Source organism: Scyliorhinus torazame, chromosome 9 (assembly GCF_047496885.1).
Source record: "Scyliorhinus torazame isolate Kashiwa2021f chromosome 9, sScyTor2.1, whole genome shotgun sequence".
In the NCBI taxonomy this organism is placed as follows: domain Eukaryota; kingdom Metazoa; phylum Chordata; class Chondrichthyes; order Carcharhiniformes; family Scyliorhinidae; genus Scyliorhinus; species Scyliorhinus torazame.
In genome coordinates this window covers 129,098,643-129,117,854 of record NC_092715.1, presented here as the reverse complement: position 1 = coordinate 129,117,854, position 19,212 = coordinate 129,098,643, and the positions used below count along the sequence as shown (strand labels likewise).

Below are 19,212 nucleotides of genomic sequence, written 5' to 3'. Positions count from 1 at the left end.
TTGGACCCCAATGACGACCACTACACCCCTGGTCTGGGACCTTTCCCTATTGTTGTGTGCGAGCTTGTCCTGCACAATGACAGATGGAGGGAGTGTGTGCAGGATGCATGCCAAGGCAGGAGATAAAGAATGCCTACCATGTGTGTGTGGTGAGTGGAGTGATGGATGGGATGTGGACGCGAGCATAAGAGGATATGAGGCGGATGGAGATGTGCACGTATGTGAGAGAGTGGGCAGTGATGTCCCTTGAGGTGGCAATGTGTGAGGTGCTACTTGTCATGATATCCACATTAACATATCATGGTGCAATCACACACACACTGATGGACAGGTAGTTGGACCAACCAACACACACATAACATCACAGCCAATCACCAGTGAGAGCACACGCACTATAAAACAGGGAACACCACAGTTCCCGTTCATTCTACCAGGAGATAGCTCAGAGCACAGAGCTCACAGCGTGCCACTCAGACATAGACCATGTGCTGAGTGCCTCACTAAGATAGTGCTAGGGCTTGGTCCACAGGTTAGCTGGTGAAGTACGAACCACGGTCAGAAGTTAATAGTTATTATTGTACAGAATAATAAAATAGTTGTACCATCTACAACTGCGTTGGTTTGTTTGTGCATCGGAACACCCAACACGACACTACTGAGTGTGTGATGGGCTGGTGAGTCCATTAGATAAGAATAATGACATGATGGACTTACCCTGGTGGCATGAATGAGATCATTCATCCTCTTTTTGCACTGGATGTCAGTCCCAATTGGCTGGTGGAAGTTGCCACCACTTCCCAAGCCAGAGCAGCTGGAGCAGGAGTAGAGGACATTTTGGCAGACATCATCAGGGAGGCGTGGCTAAACTTGGGATGTGGCAGTCTTCTTTTATTTTGGGGCCATCTCCTTGATGTGCAGCAGTCCATGTGGGCACAGGTGCATTTAAAATCTGGCGTTCGACCCGAGGTCTCGGCACAGCGAGTGAATCAGAGGTCGCCCACCAGTGGAACGGTGTGTTTCCCATGCACATCATCAGGGCACAGATAATAACCTCCGCAGCGTACGATACAGAACAAAAAAAAAAACATTGCAGCTTGGGGGGGGGGGGGGGGGGGGGGGGGGGTCGTTTTCCACACCCACCACAGCATACAGTCCGCAAAATGAACAAATCCACCAAATGTTTCTCTCTCCAAAATGCTGCCAGACCTGCTGAATATTTAAAGGTTTTCTGTTTTTATTTGAACTTTCCAACATCCACAGTGATTTTGCTTTTGTAGTAAAACTGGTTACTAATTCCAACAGCAAAAACAACAAGGAGTTAAACATTACAGTGTTAGATTTTAAAAATTTCAAAAATGTAAAGCTGCCTTTGGCAATTGTTGACAAATAGATCTAAGTGGTGAAACTGATTAGTGTGAGCTTAATTAAATAGGATTAGAAAGTTACCCAAGAGGTAGCATTTTTACCCTTGCAAATTGTCTGATGTGCAACCCAGAGCAGAATAACTGTCAGTTAAATCATCAGTACAATCAGGTCCCGCCTTCTCAACATTGCCCCTTACCCGAGGTATGATGATCCTCAGGTTAAACCACCACCAGCTCTCCCCTTCAAATGAATAAGCAGCCTATGGCCATCTGGGACTATGGCAACTTTACCTCGACAATTATTTTCATATTCTAGAAAAACAGGCTTAGAAAGAACTCTGTAGATTAATTTACTGAAAAACTTTCCTCAGTCACTCAATTGACAGGAAATTGTACTTGGTGAACAATGCTTCCTCCACACTGCCCATTTGTTACTTGCTGTCTAGAATTCATATATTGACATCAAGGCACTTTTTAAAAAGCACATTATAAACAATAAGTTTGATCAATATTCAGTATTTTGAAAAAACAATTTTGCAGAGTACAATTTATGCAACATAAAATGCTGTAGAACAGTTGTTTGGCAACTGAAGTAAGTAACTGTTCTGAAGTAACTACAGGTTCCTAAACATTATAAATCTCTAGGTAGATTGGAATTCTGGTATCCACCCATAGTTGGCTGCTACCAATACATTTTTCATAGCAAAACATTCCACACAGCTGATCTCAACTAGTAAACCTTTCAAGAGCCAGAGCCAAGGCCATGGCGTCAAAACAAAATAGAATAAAATTCTACCGGTTGATTAGAAGGACCAGCATCTTACCTAATCTTACCCATTAAAGCAGCAAATCTGAAGTGACATACAGAAATGTGATTTCCTCGGTGCTTTTGCTGGAATGTTTTCTCAGCAGCAGTTGGATTTTGACAAGCTATATTTCAATTGAACATCTAGAATTTCAGCAATTGAAAGCTAAATATTGCAAAAGTGGATACAGGCTTATGTAATATATTAGTTATTCTGAGGCCTATTAAAACTAATACAAACATATAGACATGGAACATACGGTGCAGAAGAAGACCATTCGGCCCATCGAGTCTGCACCGGCCCAATTAAAGCCTCACTTCCATCCTATCTCCGTAACCCAATAACCCCTCCTATAATACTAGCTTTTGTTTTATACCATTTAGATTCTGGATTCTGTTAAAAATGAAACCTGCGTAACTTCTGGTAACTTAAAAGCACTGGTACATTGAATCATGACAGCTTCCTGGGCAAACATCTTTTATTGTTTAGCAGACCTTCTAATAAGTGTTATCAATGCTCTAAATTGTCAAAAGAAAAACTCCAAATAAGAGGGTAAGAAAGTGGAAGCGGATTATTTGATAGATGACAAAGTGGGTCTTCTGTATGAACTTATTAAAGCACGAGTGCTAATGAGATGTGCATTACAGAAAAAATACTGGTATAATTATCGATAGCCTTAAAGATTATTATACACCTCATGTACTGTTACATATTTGGAAGATGGGGTTGAAGGAACCATGATGAATCGATGCAGTGAATCTTGTAGGTAAACACTTCTGTCACTTTGCATGAGTGGCGGAGGAAATGAATATTTACTGTACTGGATGGAGCACCAATTGTCTAGGATGGTATTGACCTGCTTGAGTGTTGCTGGAGTTGCACTCAACCACACTAAGACTGTGAGAGAGGAGGTGGTGGCATAGTGGTATTATCGCGGGACTAATCCAGAGACCCAGGATAACGATCCGGGGACCCGAGTTCGAATCCCATCACGGCAGGTGATCGAACTTAAATTCAATAAAATATCTGGAGTTAAAAGTCGAATGATGACCATGAAATCATTGTCGATTGTTGTAAAAACCCATCTGGTTCACTAATGCCCTTTAGAGAAGGTCTAGCCTACATGTGACTCCAGACCCACAGCAATGTGGTTGATGCTTACATACCCTCTGAAATGGTCGAGCAAGCCACTCAACTGTATTCAACTGCTACGAAAACACAAAAAGGACTGATCACCCAGCATTGAACCAGGCATCAGAAATTACGACGCCAAACTCAGCCCTGTCGACCACTGCCCTTTGTGCCAAAGATGGGAGAACCACTCACAGGCCACTTAAACAACAGCCTGACATAGTCATAATCACCGAATCATACCTTACAGACAATGTCCCAGACTCCACTATCACCATTCCTGGGTATGTCCTATCTCACCAGCAGGACAGACCCAGCAGATGTGGCGGCACAGTGGTATACAGTGAGGAGGGAGTTGCCCATGGAATGCTCAACATCAACTCTGGATCCCATGAAGTCTCATGGCTTTAGGTTAAACATGGGCAAGGAAACCTCCTGCTGATTACCACGTACTGGCTACCATCAGCTGATGAATCGGGACTCCTCCTGGTTCAACATCACTTGGAGGAAGCACCGGTTCAATGAAGAATGCAGGAGAGCATGCCAGGAGCAACATCAGGCATACCCAAAAAATGAGGTGTCAACCTGGTGAAGCTACAACACAGGACTACTTGTGTGCCAAACAGCATAAGCAGCAAATAATAGACAAAGCTAAGCGATTCCATAACAAACGTATCAGATCTGAGCTCTGTAATCTTGCCACATCCAGCCATGAATGGTGGTGGACAATTAAACAACTCACTGGAGGAGGTGGCTCCACAAATATCCCCAATATGTGCAAAAGATAAGGCTGAGGCATTCGCAACAATCTTCAGCCAGAAGTGCCGAGTGGACAATCCATCTCGGTGACCTCTGGAGGTCCCCAGCATTATAGTGTCAGTCTTCACCCAACACGATTCACTCCACATGATATCAAGAAACAGCTGAACGTACTGGATACTGCAAAGGCTATTTATTGGCCCTGACAATATTCCAGCATCGGTATTGAATATGTGTGCTCCAGAACTTACCACACTCCAAGCTGTTCCAGTACAGCTACAACACTGGCATCTACCCGGCAGTGTGGAAAATTGCCCCGGTGTGTCCTGTACACAAGAAACAAGATAAAATCCAACTCAGCCAATTACCGCCCCATCAGTCTACTCTCCATCACCAGCAAAGTGATGGAAGGAGTCATGAATACTGCTATTAAGCAACACTTACATAGCAATAACCTGCTCACAGATGCTCAGTTTGGGTTCCGCCAAGGTCACTCAGCTCTTGACCTCAGTACAGTCTTGGGTCAAATATAGACAAAAGAGCTGAATGCTAGAGGTGAGGTGAGAGTGACTGCACTTCACATTAAGGCAGCATTTGACCGAGTATGGCATCAAGGAGCCTTAGCTGAACTGGTCAATGGGAATCAGGGAAAAACTCTCCGCTGGCTGGAGTCATACCTGACACAAAGGAAGATGGTTGTGGTGGTTGGAGGTCAATCATCTCAGTTCCAGGACATAACTGCAGGAATTCCTCAGGGTAGTGCCCTAGGCTCAACCATCTTCAGCTGCTTCATCAATGACCCTCCTCCCATCATGTTCAGCACCATTCGTGACTCCTCAGATAATGAAGCAGTCCATGTCCAATTACAGCAAGACCTGGGAAATATCCAGGCTTGAGCTAACAAGTAGCAAGTTACATTTGCACCACACAAGTGCCAGGCAATGACCATCTCCTACAAGAGAGGATTCAGCCAATGCCCCATCACATTCAATGGCATTACCATCGCTGAATCCCCATAAATCAACATCCTGGGAGTTACCATTGATCAGAAATCGAACTGGACTAGCCATGTTAATGCTGTGGCAACAGGGCAGGTCAAATGCTGGGAATCCTGTGGCGACTAACTCATCTGCTGACCCCCAAAGCCTGTCCACCATCTACAAGGCACAAGTGTGAAGGAGTGTGATGGAATACTCTCCATTTCCCTGGATGAGTGCAGCTCCAACAACACTCAAGGAGCTAAACATCATCCAGGACAAAGCAGTCCGCTTGATTGCTACCCCTTCCATAAACATTCAAACCCTCCACCACCGATGAACAGTGGCAGCCGTGTGTACCATTTACAAGACGAGCTGCAGTAACTCACCACGGTTCCTTAGACAGCACCTTCCAAACCCACGACCACTACCATCTAGAGGGACAAGAACAACAGACATCTGGGCACCCCAGTACCTGGAGGTTCCCCTCCAAGTCACTCACCAACCTGACTTGGAAATATATCGCTGTTCCTTCACTGTCGCTGGGTCAAAATCCTGGAAGTCCCTCCCTAACAGCACAGTGGGTACCTACACCTCAAGGATTGCAGTGGTTCAAGAAGGCAACTCAGCCACCTTCTGAAGAGCAACTAGGGATGGGCAATGAATGCTGACCTAACCAGTGACACCTACATCCCGTGAATGAATTTTTAAAAAACTCCTGACTTATGCTGGACTTGATTTGGATGATCAGGAAATGAGTTAATCATCAAAGAATTCCTAACGTCTGACCTTTTGCAGGCACAGTATTTAGATGGCAGCTCCGGTTCAATTTCTGATCAATGGTAACCCCCAGGATGCTGATAGTTGAGGTTTCAGTGAAATTAATGGCTTTGAATGTCCATGATGATGGTTAGAGTCTCTCTTGTTCGAGATTGTAATTGCCTGGGAATTCTGCGACACAATTGTCACTTTTCATTCACAAACCCAATCCTGAATGTTGTCCAGGTTTTGTTGCACATGGGCATGGACTGCTTCAGTATCTGAGGAGTTGTGAATGGTATTGAACACTGCAATCACCAGCGAACATCCCACTTTCGACCCTACAATGGAGGGAAGTCATTGCCGAAGCAGACAAAGTTGGATCGACCTACCTGACCCTGAGCAAGTCCTGTGGTGATGTCCTGGAGGTGAGATGATTGGCCTCCAACCACAACCATCTTACTTTGTGCCAGGTGTGACTCCAACCTTCAGAGAATTTTTCCCGATTCCCATTGACTCCAGTTTTGCTAGGACTCATATGCCATACTCAGTTGAATGCTGCTTTGATGTTAAGGGCAGTCACTTTCACCTCGCCTCTTGAATTCAGCTCTTTCGTCCATATTTGAAACAAGGCTGTAATGAGGTCTGGAACACATTGGCCGTAACAGAACTTAAATTGAAGACCAATTAGCACTTTGCTGAGTAAGTGCTGCTACCGGTAGCAGTGTCAAAGATGACCTCCATCACTTCTTATTGGGGTGCTTCTAGTGTGAAGACTGATGCACAATATATTTGTACAAAGTCCCTGCCATTTCCTTGTTTCTCCATTATTAATTCCCCATCCAGGAATTATAGAATTTACAGTGCAGAAGGAGGCCATTCGACCCATTGAGTCTACACCGGCCCTTGGAAAGAGCACCTAACCAAGTCCACATCTCCACCCTATCCCCGTAACCCAGTAACCCCACCTAACATTTTTGGACACGAAGGGCAATTTAGCTTGGCCAATCCACCTAACCTGCACATCTTTGGACTGTGGGAGGAAACCGGAGCACCCAGAGAAAACCCACGCAGACATGGGGGAGAACGTGCAGACTCCGCACAGACAGTGACCCAAGCCGGGAATCGAACCTGGGATCCTGGAGCTGTGAAGCAACAGTGCTAAACACTGTGCTACCTTGTCGCCAGTCCCCAGTCTCATCGTCTAACGGTTTAACGTTTACTGCAGCTACATATTTCTCAAAGTTCTTAATATGTTATGATATTTATTGTGAGTTTATTCTAATAATCTATTTCCTCTCTCATTATTTTTTGACTCACCCTTTACTGGTTTATAAAATGTTCCCAATTATCTGGCCCACCACTCATCTTTGCAATATTGCACTTATTTTCTTTTAATTTGCTATGACCCTTAACTTCCTTAGTTAGATACAGACAGTTCATGCTTCTCAGTCTTTGGGTGAGTTTTCCCAGAAATTGGCAAACGTCGTTGTTGGGCAGGAAAAGCGGCATTGAGGCATTTTTGTCTGCCATATAGTGCGGCATTTAATGCTAAAAATGTTCAACCAAGGGTTCATAGAAACATAGAAAATAGGAGCAGGAGGAGGTCATTCGGCTCTTTGAGCCTGCTCCGCCATTCATCATGATCATGGTTGATCATCCAACTCAATATATTAATCTCACTTTCCCCCTATATCCTTTGATCTCCTTCGGCCCAAGTGCTATATCTAACTGCTTCTTGAAAACATACAATGTTTTGGCCTCAACTACTTCCTGTGGTAACAGGCTGACCACAGGCTGACCACACTCTAGGAGAGGAAATCTCTCTTCATCGCTGTCCTTTATGTTGTATCCCGTATCCTCAGACAGTGACCCCTGGTTCAGGACACACTCACCATTGAGAACATCCTTCCTGCATCTACTCGGTCTGGTCCTGTTCCAATTTTATACTTTCTATGAGATCCCTCCTCCCCTCATTCTCCTGAACTCCAGCGAATAGAATCCTAACCGATTCAATCTCTCCTCATACGTCAGTCCTGCCATCCCAGGAATCAGTCTGATAAACCTTTGCTGCACTCCCTCTTTAGCAAAAACATCCTGCCTCAGATAAGGAAAGCAAAACTGCACACAATATTCCTGGTGTGACCTCACCAAGGCCCTGGGTAATTGCAGCAAGACATCCCTGCTCCCGTACTCGAATCCTCTTTCAATGAAGGCGAGCATACGATTTGCCTTTTTTACTGTCTGCTTACCTTAAGCGGCTGGCGTACGAGGACACCCAGGCTTCATTGCACATTTCCCCCTCCTAATTTATGGCCATTCAGATAATAGTCTGCCTTCTTGTTTTTGCTTGCAAAGTGGATAACCTCGCATTTATCTACATTATACTGCATCTGCCATGTACTTGCCCACTCACTCAACTTGCCCAAATCACGATGAAGGATCTCTGCATCCTCCTCACAACTCACCCTCCCACCCAACTTGGTGTCATCAGCAAATTTGGAGATATTATATTTTGTTCCCTCATCTAAATATATATATAGTGAATAGCTGGGGTCCTAGCACCGAACCCTGCAGTACCCCACTAGTCACTGCCTGCCAATCTGAAAAAGACCCGTTAATTCCAACCGGCCAACCAATTTTCTATCCATCGCAATACACTACTCCTAATCCCCACAGTAACCTGGAGTCTGAGGGATTTTTGTTTTAGGGATTCTTGGATTTTGATGACAAGCTTCTTGAGTGTTGTTAGAGCTGCACTTATCCAGGCAACTGGAGAGTATTCCATTACACTCCTGACTTGCAGACGGTGGACAGGCTTTGGGCAATCATGAGGTGAGCTACAGAACTCCTAGCCTTTGACCTGCTCTTGTAACCACAGTATTTATATGACTTGGAAATATATCGCCGTTCCTTCACTGCCGCTGGGACAAAATCCTGGAAACCCCATCTCGAACAGCACTGTGGGTGTAACTACACCTCAGGGACTGCAGTGGTTCAAGAAGGCAGCTCACCACCACCTTCTCAAGAGCAATTAGAGACGGACAATAAATGCTGGCCTAACTAGTTGTGCCCACATCCCTTGAATGAATTTAAAATGTTTGATTAACAAGCTGGAACCAAAACGAGTAGCAGCACTTTTAAAAACTACCGAAGAGAGACTGCTACATATTCTGGGTGCAATTTTACGCCAGCGTCGCACTTGAGCGAGAGCGCGACGCGGCCGTTAGTTCGCCGATGAGGTCAAACCAGGAACCGCACCAGGCACCAATCAGTTTGCGATCTAACTGGCTCGCTCCCGTTGGCGGAATCAGGATCCCGCCATAGCGTGGCGAGAAACCAAAAATCACCACTTAAAGCCAACCTCCATACAATTAACAGGAACAAACCCTCCCTATCTAATGGCCTGCCGAGATCTAACCCCCTTCCCAGCAAGTGATCACGTGGGCGCCGATTAGTACACTTTTTTGAAAACGTGAAGCTGGTGGCTGCTGTGGGGATTGGAGGTGAGTGGCAATCTTTGCTCCTGGCAATGAGCCCGGGGGCCCTGTGGTTGCTGCCCCAGTATTCGGGGGGGGGTGCCATCTGTGGGGGGCGGGTGCACCCCTGGGCTGGACAGCTGATGGGTGCCTAAGCACGTGCGGGTCCACCATGCCCTGGATTGTGTACACCCACAATGCAGGCAACCCCTGCTGCTGCCTGTCTGTCCCACCGACCACCCATAACTCCTGCTGATCGTGGAGGCTTCTAACCAAGCGGATGAAGGCTATTGCTAATAGGGAATTGGCAATCATTGTTAAGTGAGCACCTCATAGCTCCCAAGTGGATTCCTGTGGGTAGTCGTCTCATGTAGCATGTGGGAGTTATTGCCTAGCATCCCAAGGTGTACAGGTGTCTTTCAAACAGATGATGGACAGCATTTGCCTCAGGAAGCTCCGCCTCAACAAGGGGACGGTGTGGCACCTGTGCCATGATCTCACGGACATGGAGCCATGTGGAGGGGGAGGCTACCCACTTCCGGTGGCTGTCAAAGTCACCACAGCACTGAACTTATACCTCAGGATCATTCCAGGGAACTTGTGCGGCATCTCACAAGATGCAGCCCACAAGTACATCCGACAGGTCACGGATGTCCTGTTTGCCCGAGCAGCTAACTCTGTAAATTTTGACATGGACCAGGCCCAACAGGATGCCTGGTCAGCGAGATTCTCTGCCATCGATAGGATGCCCCAGGGCCAGGGTGTAATAGATGGCACGCATGTCGCCTTGCATGCACCGGGCAGTCAGAGAGGGCTCCACATCAACAGGAAGGGGTTCCAATCGCTGAACGTTCAGCTCATGTGTGACCACCACCTGAAAATCATGCACATGTGTGCACGCTTCCCAGGCAGGGAGTGTGCACGGCAGCTACGTCATGGGGCAGCCGGTGACCGATACGTAGACCCAATACAATGAACGCACTGGACTACTCAAATGCAGTCTCGATGCCTTGACCGCTCTGGTGGTGCACTGCAGTACACTGCCCAGAGGGGCGCCCGCTTCGTGGTGGTGGTCTGCTGTGCCCTCCACAACCTGGCATGGCAGCGGGACGACATCCTGGAGGTAGAGGAACATGCGGCCACTCCTGAGGAGGACGAGGAGGAGGCGCAAGACCAGGAGGGGCTGGAGGACGAGGTCGTGGGGGACCCGCATGACCAGCCAGAGGAAGGAAGACAAGTGGCAGCGGCGAGGACCCGGCAAGCCTGGAGGGTCAGGGAGGCCCACTTCACATAGGACGTAGCTTTGTCCGTCATACCCCTCCCACCCCCGCCACATCCTGTTCCGATTCCGGGAGAGGCCTCTCAAAATGGGTTGGATCCGGACTCTTGCTTTGCTAAGCAAGTTTAGAAGCCCACTTCTATATACCCCAGATCAAACGGCCACCTGGTATCTACCAGCCTTGCCAAGGAGATCCCAGACGGGTGCCGTTTAGCACTGGTCCCCACAAACGGGGACCAGACGGAAGGGCACTTCGGGGGCTCCCGGGTGTTTGGCTTCTAAGCAGGGTGGGTGGCACCCTGGCACTGCTGGTGCCACCTGCACACCTTGGTGCTGCCACGGTGCCCAGGCGGCACTGCCAGGCTGGCAAAGGCACTGCCAGGGTGCCAGGCTAGCAGCGCCAAGGTGCCAGGCAGGCATTTTTCCCATGTCAGAGATGAGGCCCAAGGGTGCCCAGCCTGTATGTGGTGGGGTGCGGGAGGAGGGGCTTATAAGTAGGTTACGGCATTGGGGAAGGGGTCCAGGGGTCACGTCGGGAGGGGGGGCATTAAAAAATGGCACCCGCTCTCTTCCTGCAGAGGTGTTCCCCGCCAGTGGCCGGAATAGCAACAATGTGCCATTAGATAGCAGGGTCATTGCCAGCACGCAAATCCTGCCCAAAACGGACTCTGATGTTCACAAATTAAATCGCGCTCGTAGAAGATTGCGCTTGGCATTTTCATGGCTCCGGAAGTATCAATACAGACAGCATGAGATAATCTGTGATCGTCCCGAAGTGGAAGCCTAGTGGTGATCTACTAGTCTATGGATTTGGAGTCACAATGGAAGAAACCATTGCTGACCATGATCAGAATGTAATACGCCTGCATGAGGGAAGAAGAACCTGAACAAGAAAAAATTGCAACTGAAAATGCCTGCAGTCAAGTACATAGGTCATGTACTGACAGCAAAAGGTCTTCACCTGGATCCTGACAAGGTGAGAGTGGTAGCAGCGATGCAGTGACCAACAGACATGAAAGCAGTGCAATGATTTTTGGATTTGTGAGTTACTTCGCAAAATATTTGCCTAATTTGTGATCAGGGTGTGAAGCATTACGCAGGCTCACTGCCAAGGATGTGCAGTTGGATTGGAGCGCAGAGCATGAAGAAGCCATTCATTAAAATCAAACAACTGGTAATGACAACCCAGTGCTGAAGTCCTATGTTGTCAATGGTGAAGTGACCTTCCAGTGTGATGCCAGCATCTCAGGGCTTGCAGCAACCCTAATGACGCAAAGACAAACAGTCGCATTGCATCCAGAGCAAGTTAGCACAAATTAAATTCTCTCAGATTGAGAGTGCCTGGCTGTTGTTTTTACTTGTGAGCATTTTCATCAACACCTGTTTGGGAGAGACAAAGTTAACAATGGAGTTCGACCACAGGCCACTTCAAAGCATTTTTCTCAAACTGCTACTACTACAGGTTGAAAATACTTTATCAGAAATGCTAGAGAGCAAGTGTGTAGAGGATGTCGGAATTTTTCGGATTTCGGAATATACTGCACATGTACGTCATGTATTGGGAAGTGTACACGTGCAGAGCTTGTTGGGAACTGCGCATCGCCCGGGAGCTTTGTGGGATTTCCCAGCCGTGACATCACGTCAGCGCTCAAAAAAAAATATAGATTACAGAATTTTTCGATTTGCAGAATTTCGGCTACGAGATGCTCACCCTGTATCTGCTCCAAAGCAACTGCAAAGGATATTACTTAATTTACAGAAATATCATCTGGACGTGACATACAAGTGAAGGAACAGATGTATATCGCAGACATGCTGTCGGAAGCAGCATTCCCTATGATGAAGAAAGTTGAACATGCCGCACCAGAATGTGAAATATGTGGTGAATATATTGTATCAATAATCCACCATTGTATCTGTGCTATGCTGTTGCCCTTGTATTTGTATCTGTGCTATGCTATTGCCCTGTGGGCTCCACCTATGGGCCATTGTATGGCATTATCCATAAGGGAACATGTTGGGGCCTGTATGGGCTCCGCTCATGGCTCCTCCCCCTGAAGGGAGGTATAAAGAGCAGTCGACCTGTAGGCAGTTCTCAGTATTGGCTCAGTCGCAGGCAGCACTGTTCTAGTTGATTAAAGCCACAATTTATTTCTACTCGTCTCCAGTGAATTGATGGTCACATCAATTTAATCAACTACAACGCAACAACGGAACTGGCCCTCAAACCTGACCGACTGGAACTCGATCCGTAGGCAGCGGAGGCAAAATAAGTTTTTTCGCTCTGGCTCCGCTTTTTTCGCTCTGTCTCCACTGATTTAAGGCCTATCTCGCCGCCTCCTCCACGCCTTCCGTCACCGACGAACAGAAGCTGAGCCTCCTCCACGCACAGGTGAGCCATCGAATCTCTGTTCAGCTCGAGGAGGCCTCCTCCTACGCAAACGCCCTCACGATGCTCAAACGCATCTATGTAAGGCCCGTGAACAAGGTATACGCGCGACACATCCTCACCACTCGCCGCCAACGTCCCGGGGAATCGCGAGAAGACTACCTACACGACCTCAAAGACCTCGCACGCAGCTGCAACTACCAGGCCGTTACGGCCACTCAACATACGGACCTCGCTGCCCGAGACGTCTACGTGACGGGAGTCCAGTCCAACTACGCGAGACAGCGCCTACTCGAAAAAGGGGCCCTAGCCCTGGATCAGACGGTAAAATTAGCCTCCTCTCTGGAAGTAGCGTTCCAGAGCCTTAACGCGTTCCTGTCTGACCACGCGGCCCCCTCGTGGACCCATGACCGGAGACTACCCCAGGCCGGTGCCGCGCGGCTGCCTGCCCACCATGGGGGGCTACCCTGCTATTTCTGCAGCCAGTCCCAACACCCCCGGCAGCACTGCCCGGCCCGTAACGCGAACGGCAGCAGCTGCGGGAGAACAGGACATTTCGCCAAATTTTGCCTGGCCAGGTCCAAGAACTCTAAACCGCATGCCCGACCCTCAGACTCACAGGCTCGCAGACCCCGCAGTGTGGCAGCGTGTCTGCTGACTCCGCCCCCTGTAGGCGCGTCATCAGCCTCGTGCTATCCGTGGGGGCAGCCATCTTCCAGCCCACACAGCACATGTGACTCACGGGGGCCGCCATATTGGCCATCCTCCCCCACGCGGCCGGCCACGTGGGAACCATGGGGGCCGCCATCTTGGACGTCATCTTCCTCACCGCCCGACCCGGGGGCCACCACCTTGGCCGCCATCTGCTACGTCGCTCGACACGTGTGACCAACAAAGGCAGCTGTCGTGGAACTGCCCCAGCGCCTCCGACCACGCCGGCTACCCGCAACTCAGCGCGGTCACTCTGGACCAGTCGCAACCCAAACACCTCCGGAGTTCCATGATGACCGTCCGGGTAAACAAAACGCCTTGCTTCTTCGACTCCGGGAGCACAGAGAGCTTCATTCATCCGGATATGGTAAGACGCTGCTCGCTCCCAATTTTCCCGGCACGAAACCATCTCCCTCGCCTCTGGGTCGCACTCGGTGCAAATCCGAGGGTGCACTACCGCAGCCCTAGCAATACAGGGCGCCGAGTACGCCAATTTTAAATTATACGTACTCCCAGACCTCTGCGCTCCTCTCCTATTGGGAATAGATTTCCAATGCAACCTCAAGGAGCCTAACCCTGAAATTCGGGGGCTAGGAATTCGGGGGGGGCCCTACCCCCACTCACTGTATGTAGCCTCGCGACCCTAATGGTCGACCCTCCCCCACTCTTCGCAAACCTTACCGCCGACTGCAAACCAGTCGCCACCAGAAGCAGGCGGTATAGCATACAGGACAGGACTTTCATCAGGTCTGAGGTCCAGCGACTCTTGTGGGAGGGAGTCATCGAGGCCAGCAATAGCCCCTGGAGAGCTCAGGTGGTGGTCGTCAAGACTGGGGAAAAGAACCGGATGGTTGTAGATTACAGCTAAACCATAAACCAGTACACGCAACTCGATGCGTACCCCCTTCCCCGGATTGCAGACATGGTTAACCAGATCGCACACTACCAGGTTTTCTCCACGGTGGATCTGAAGTCTGCATACCACCAGCTCCCAATCCGCCCGGAGGACCGCCACTACATGGTTTTTGAGGCAGACGGCCGCCTTTTCCACTTCCTCCGGGTCCCCTTTGGCGTCACGAACGGGGTCTCAGTGTTCCAAAGAACAATGGACCGAATGGTGGACCAGTACGGGCTGCGGGCCACATTTCCGTACTTGGATAATGTCACCATCTGCGGCCGTGATCAGCAGGACCACGATGCCAACCTCCACAGATTTCTCCAAACCGCCCAAACCCTTAACCTCACTCACAACAAGGAGAAATGTGTTTTCCGCACAACCAGACAAGCCATCCTCGGCTACGTCGTGGAAAACGGGGTTCTAGGACCCGACCGTGACCATATGCGCCCCCTCCTGCAACTCCCCCTCCCCCACTGCCCCAAGGCCCTGAAGAGGTGCCTCGGGTTCTTTTCATATTATGCCCAGTGAGTCCCCAACTATGCGGACAAAGCCCGCCCACTAATCAAGGCCACCATCTTCCCACTGGCAACTGAGGCCCGCCAGGCCTTCAGCTGCATCAAGGCGGACATCGCCAAAGCTGCGATGCGCACGATGGACGAGTCCGTCCCCTTCCAGGAGGAGAGCGAAGCATCAGAGGTCGCTCTCGCCGCTACCCTCAAACAAGGAGGCAGACCGGTAGCGGTTCTTTCGTGCACCCTCACCCCCTCCGAAATTCAGCACTCCTCAGTCGAAAAGGAGGCCCAAGCCATCGTGGCAGCCGTACGGCACTGGAGGCACTACCTCGCTGGTAGGAGGGTTACCTTCGTCACCGACCAACGTTCGGTAACCTTCATGTTCGATAATACGCAGTGGGGCAAAATCAAGAACGATAAGATCTTGAGGTGGAGGATCGAACTCTCCACTTATAATTACGATATAGTATATCGTCCTGGGAAGCTCAGCGAGCCCCCAGATGCCCTGTCCCACGGCACATGAGCCAGCGCGCAAGATGACCGACTACGGGCCATCCACGATTACCTCTGCCACCTGGGGGTCACCCGGCTTATCCACTACATCAAGGCCCGCAACCTACCCTACTCCACCGAGGAGGTCAGAGCTATGAACAGGGTCTGCCAGATCTGTGCGGAGCACAAACCGCACTTCTATCGACCAGAAAAGGCCCACCTGGTGAAGGCATCCCGACCCTTTGAGTATCTCGGTATCGATTTCAAAGGGCCCCTCCCCTCCAATAACCGCAATATATATTTCCTCAACATTATTGATGAGTTCTCCCGCTTCCCCTTTGCAATCCCTTGCCTCGACATGACCACATCCACCATCATTGAAGCCCTACATAGGGTCTTCACCCTGTTTGGTTTCCCCAATTATGTCCACAGTGACCGGGGCTCGTCGTTCATGAGCGACAAACTGCGTCAGTACCTGCTCAGTAAGGGCATCGCCTCGAGCAGGACTACCAGTTAAAACCCCTGGGGAAATGGGCAGGTGGAGAGGGAGAACGCGACGGTCTGGAAGACCGTCCTACTGACTCTGCGGTCTAGGAATCTCCCAGTTTCCCACTGGCAGGAGGTCCTCCCCGATGCGCTCCACTCTATTAGGTCCCTACTTTGCACGGCCACAAACAAGACCCCTCATGACCGCCTATTTGTTTTCCCTAGGAGATCCACCTCAGGGGCCTCGCTTCCGTCCTGGCTGAAGACACCGGGGCCAGTCCTACTCAGAAAACACGTCAGGAGCCATAAGTCCGACCCTCTGGTAGAGAGGGTCCAGCTCCTACACTCCAATCCCCAGTACGCATATATCGAACACCCGGATGGCCGACAGGATACGGTCTCCCTCCGGGACCTGGCGCCCGCCGGTTCCACCACCACCACCACCGCCACTCCACCCTATCCCGCCCAACCTAACATGACCAGCGCCCCCGCCCCTATATGGCTCCAGTGCTCCCTCCTGCCCGCCATCCACAGGAATGAAGCTCCAGAAGCGATGCTCCTAGAGTCCACATCTGTACCCACACCGGCGCCCTCACTACCGATGCCAGCATTGACGAGTTTGACACCTGGGCCAGCAACAACGCCAGAGCTTCGGCGATCACAGCGCACAATCCATGCGCCGGACCGGCTGAAGTTATGAACCCGTCTCCCCCGCCGGACTTCATTTTTTTAACAGAGGGTGAATGTGGTGAATGTATTATATCAATAATCCACCATTGCCCTTGTGGGCTCCACCTATGGGCCATTGTATGGCATTATCCGTAAGGGAACATGTTGGGGCCTGTATGGGCTCTGCCCATGGCTCCTCCCCTTGCATCAAAATATTCCAGACTCAACATGAGGCAGCAGATCGACATGCTCTGGAAGTCATCAACCAGGGAAACACTGAAACTGACAAACTGCACCTCGTTAAATTCAAGCAAGCGACCCAACAAGATGCAACTTTTCAAGTGCTGTAAGAAGTTGAGATGAAAGGAGGGCCTGAGAACATCAAGGACACACAAGTGGTCATAATATCGTTTTGGGCATACTTGGATGTATTGACAGCCTAAGATGGCATCTTGTACAAAAGGAAATAGAATCATCATCCTTAAGGAGATAAGAGGAGAGATGCTGAAGCCCAACATGCAAGCCATTAAGTAATTGAATCGATTCGGAGGAAGGCAACAGAAGTGTTCTACTGGCCAAACATGAACAATGAAATTAAAGACACATTGGTCAGTGCGCTGTTTGTAATGAATGCCAAGCTAATCAAACTAGAGGGTTATTGATGATGCGTTGCATTCCTGACAGACTGGATGAAGCTGGGTGTCGACCTCCTTATTTGAGCAGGAATGGATTGTCGTCTTACCGGCGACCACTTTCTGACTACCTGGAGTCAGACCAGCTGACTTCAACTACGACCAGTGAGATAGTAGAATGCCTGAAAGCACAATTCAGTCTTTACGGCATTCCAGACAGTGATGAGCGACAATGGCTCTCATGAGTGAAGAATTCAGCCACTTCACAAAGGATTTGGAAATTCAACACTACACATCAATTTTATGTAGGCTGAGATGGCAGTGGAGATCACCAAAAGAATCATCAAGAAATCAAGCAAATCTAGCACAGATGAATCCAAAATTGGCTTGTTAATGGGAGGCAAAGGATGATGGTGGAGGGTTGCTTTTGTGTTTGGAAACCTGTGACCAGCGGTGTACCACCGGTGCTGGGACCCTTGCTGTTTGTTATTTACATTAACAACTTGGATGTGAATGGAGAAGGTATAATTACTAAGTTTGCAGATGACACAAAAAATTGTGGTGGCGTTGTATTGAGGAGGAGAATCTTAGGCTACAAACTGATATTGATCAGCTGGTAAATTGGGCAGAGCAACGGCAGATGGAATCTAATCCTGATAAGTGTGGGGTGATGCATTTTGGGAGCTCTAATAAGAATAGGATATACACAATGAATGGTAGGAACCTAGGGAGTATTGAGGAACAAAGGGCCTTGGTATGCAAGTCTATGGATTCCTGAAGCTAGCAGCACAGGTAGATAGGTAGATACAGTGATGAAGAAGGCATACAGAATGCTTGCCTTTATTAGCCGGGGCATGGCGGTCTTGGTACAACTTAGAAAACATTGGTTATACCCAGATAGAATATTGTGTGAGTGCAGTTCTGGTCGCCACACCATTGGAGGAATGTGATTGCAGAGTAGATTCACCAGGATGTTGCCTGGAATGGAAAGTTGCAGCTGTGAACTGGTCCAGCTGGGGTTGTTTTCCCTGGAGCAGAGGAGGCTGAGGGGGAATCTCATGGAGGTTTACAAAATTATGGGAGACATAGATAGGGTAGATCGTAAGAATCTTTTCTCCATGGAAGAGATTTGTAAGGTGAGAGGGCATAGGTTTACGGCGAGGAGCAAGTGGCTTAAGAGGGCACCTGAGGAAACATTTTCTCACCCAGAGAGTGGTGGAAATATGGAACACGCTGCCTGAGGAGGTGGTGGAGGCAGGTACTCTCGCAGCATTTAAGAAACATCTGTACAAGCACTTAAATCACCAAGGGATAGTAGGCTATGGATCAAGTGCTGGTAAATGGGGTTAGTGTAGATTGGTATTTGATGGTTGACATAGGTATGGTGGACCGAAGGGCCTGTTTCTGTGCTGTATGACCTTATGTATACAGGCAATCCTCGAGTGGAGAAACACACCAACTGAAGGCATGGAAAATAGTCCAGTCCAAAGGCTAACCCAAACTGCTCTTCCAATAGCAAAAAAGCCACTGAAGCCAAAAATAGTAATAGGCATGAGTAAAAAATTCAAGGTGAATCACTGACTAAAACAATGAACAGCGTGTTGCATGAGAACAGTTGTGGTAAGTGGCTAATTTGGATAACTCACTATTACACATGATAGTGCATGCACATTTCTAATTTTTGCATCATGAAAAAGGGAAAGTTTGGGTTTTGAAATACAATCATCTCCCATCTGGCTTGCCATAGTCATGTGACCTCAGCCATGAGGCACAGAGCTGGGGGAGCCATCTTACATTCAGTTCAATAAAGTAATTACACTAGAAACAATGTGCTTCTTTGAATTGGTAACATGGCCACAGCAAGCTCAC

General features: G+C 49.0%; 1 protein-coding gene across 5 annotated transcripts in view; it reads right to left on the bottom strand.

The window, feature by feature from the left end:
• The window catches only part of LOC140429472 (tumor necrosis factor alpha-induced protein 8-like), a 211,111-nt gene that overhangs the window by 84,338 nt on the left and 107,561 nt on the right, over positions 1–19,212 (bottom strand). The window contains exon 1 of one of the 5 annotated variants that reach the window (XM_072516519.1): positions 4,312–4,329. The exons of the other annotated variants lie outside the window; for them this stretch is intronic. The gene's annotated coding sequence lies outside the window, so the exon portion shown is untranslated. Of the gene's footprint in view, positions 1–4,311; positions 4,330–19,212 lie in introns of those variants that run through there. 5 annotated transcript variants of the gene reach the window in all.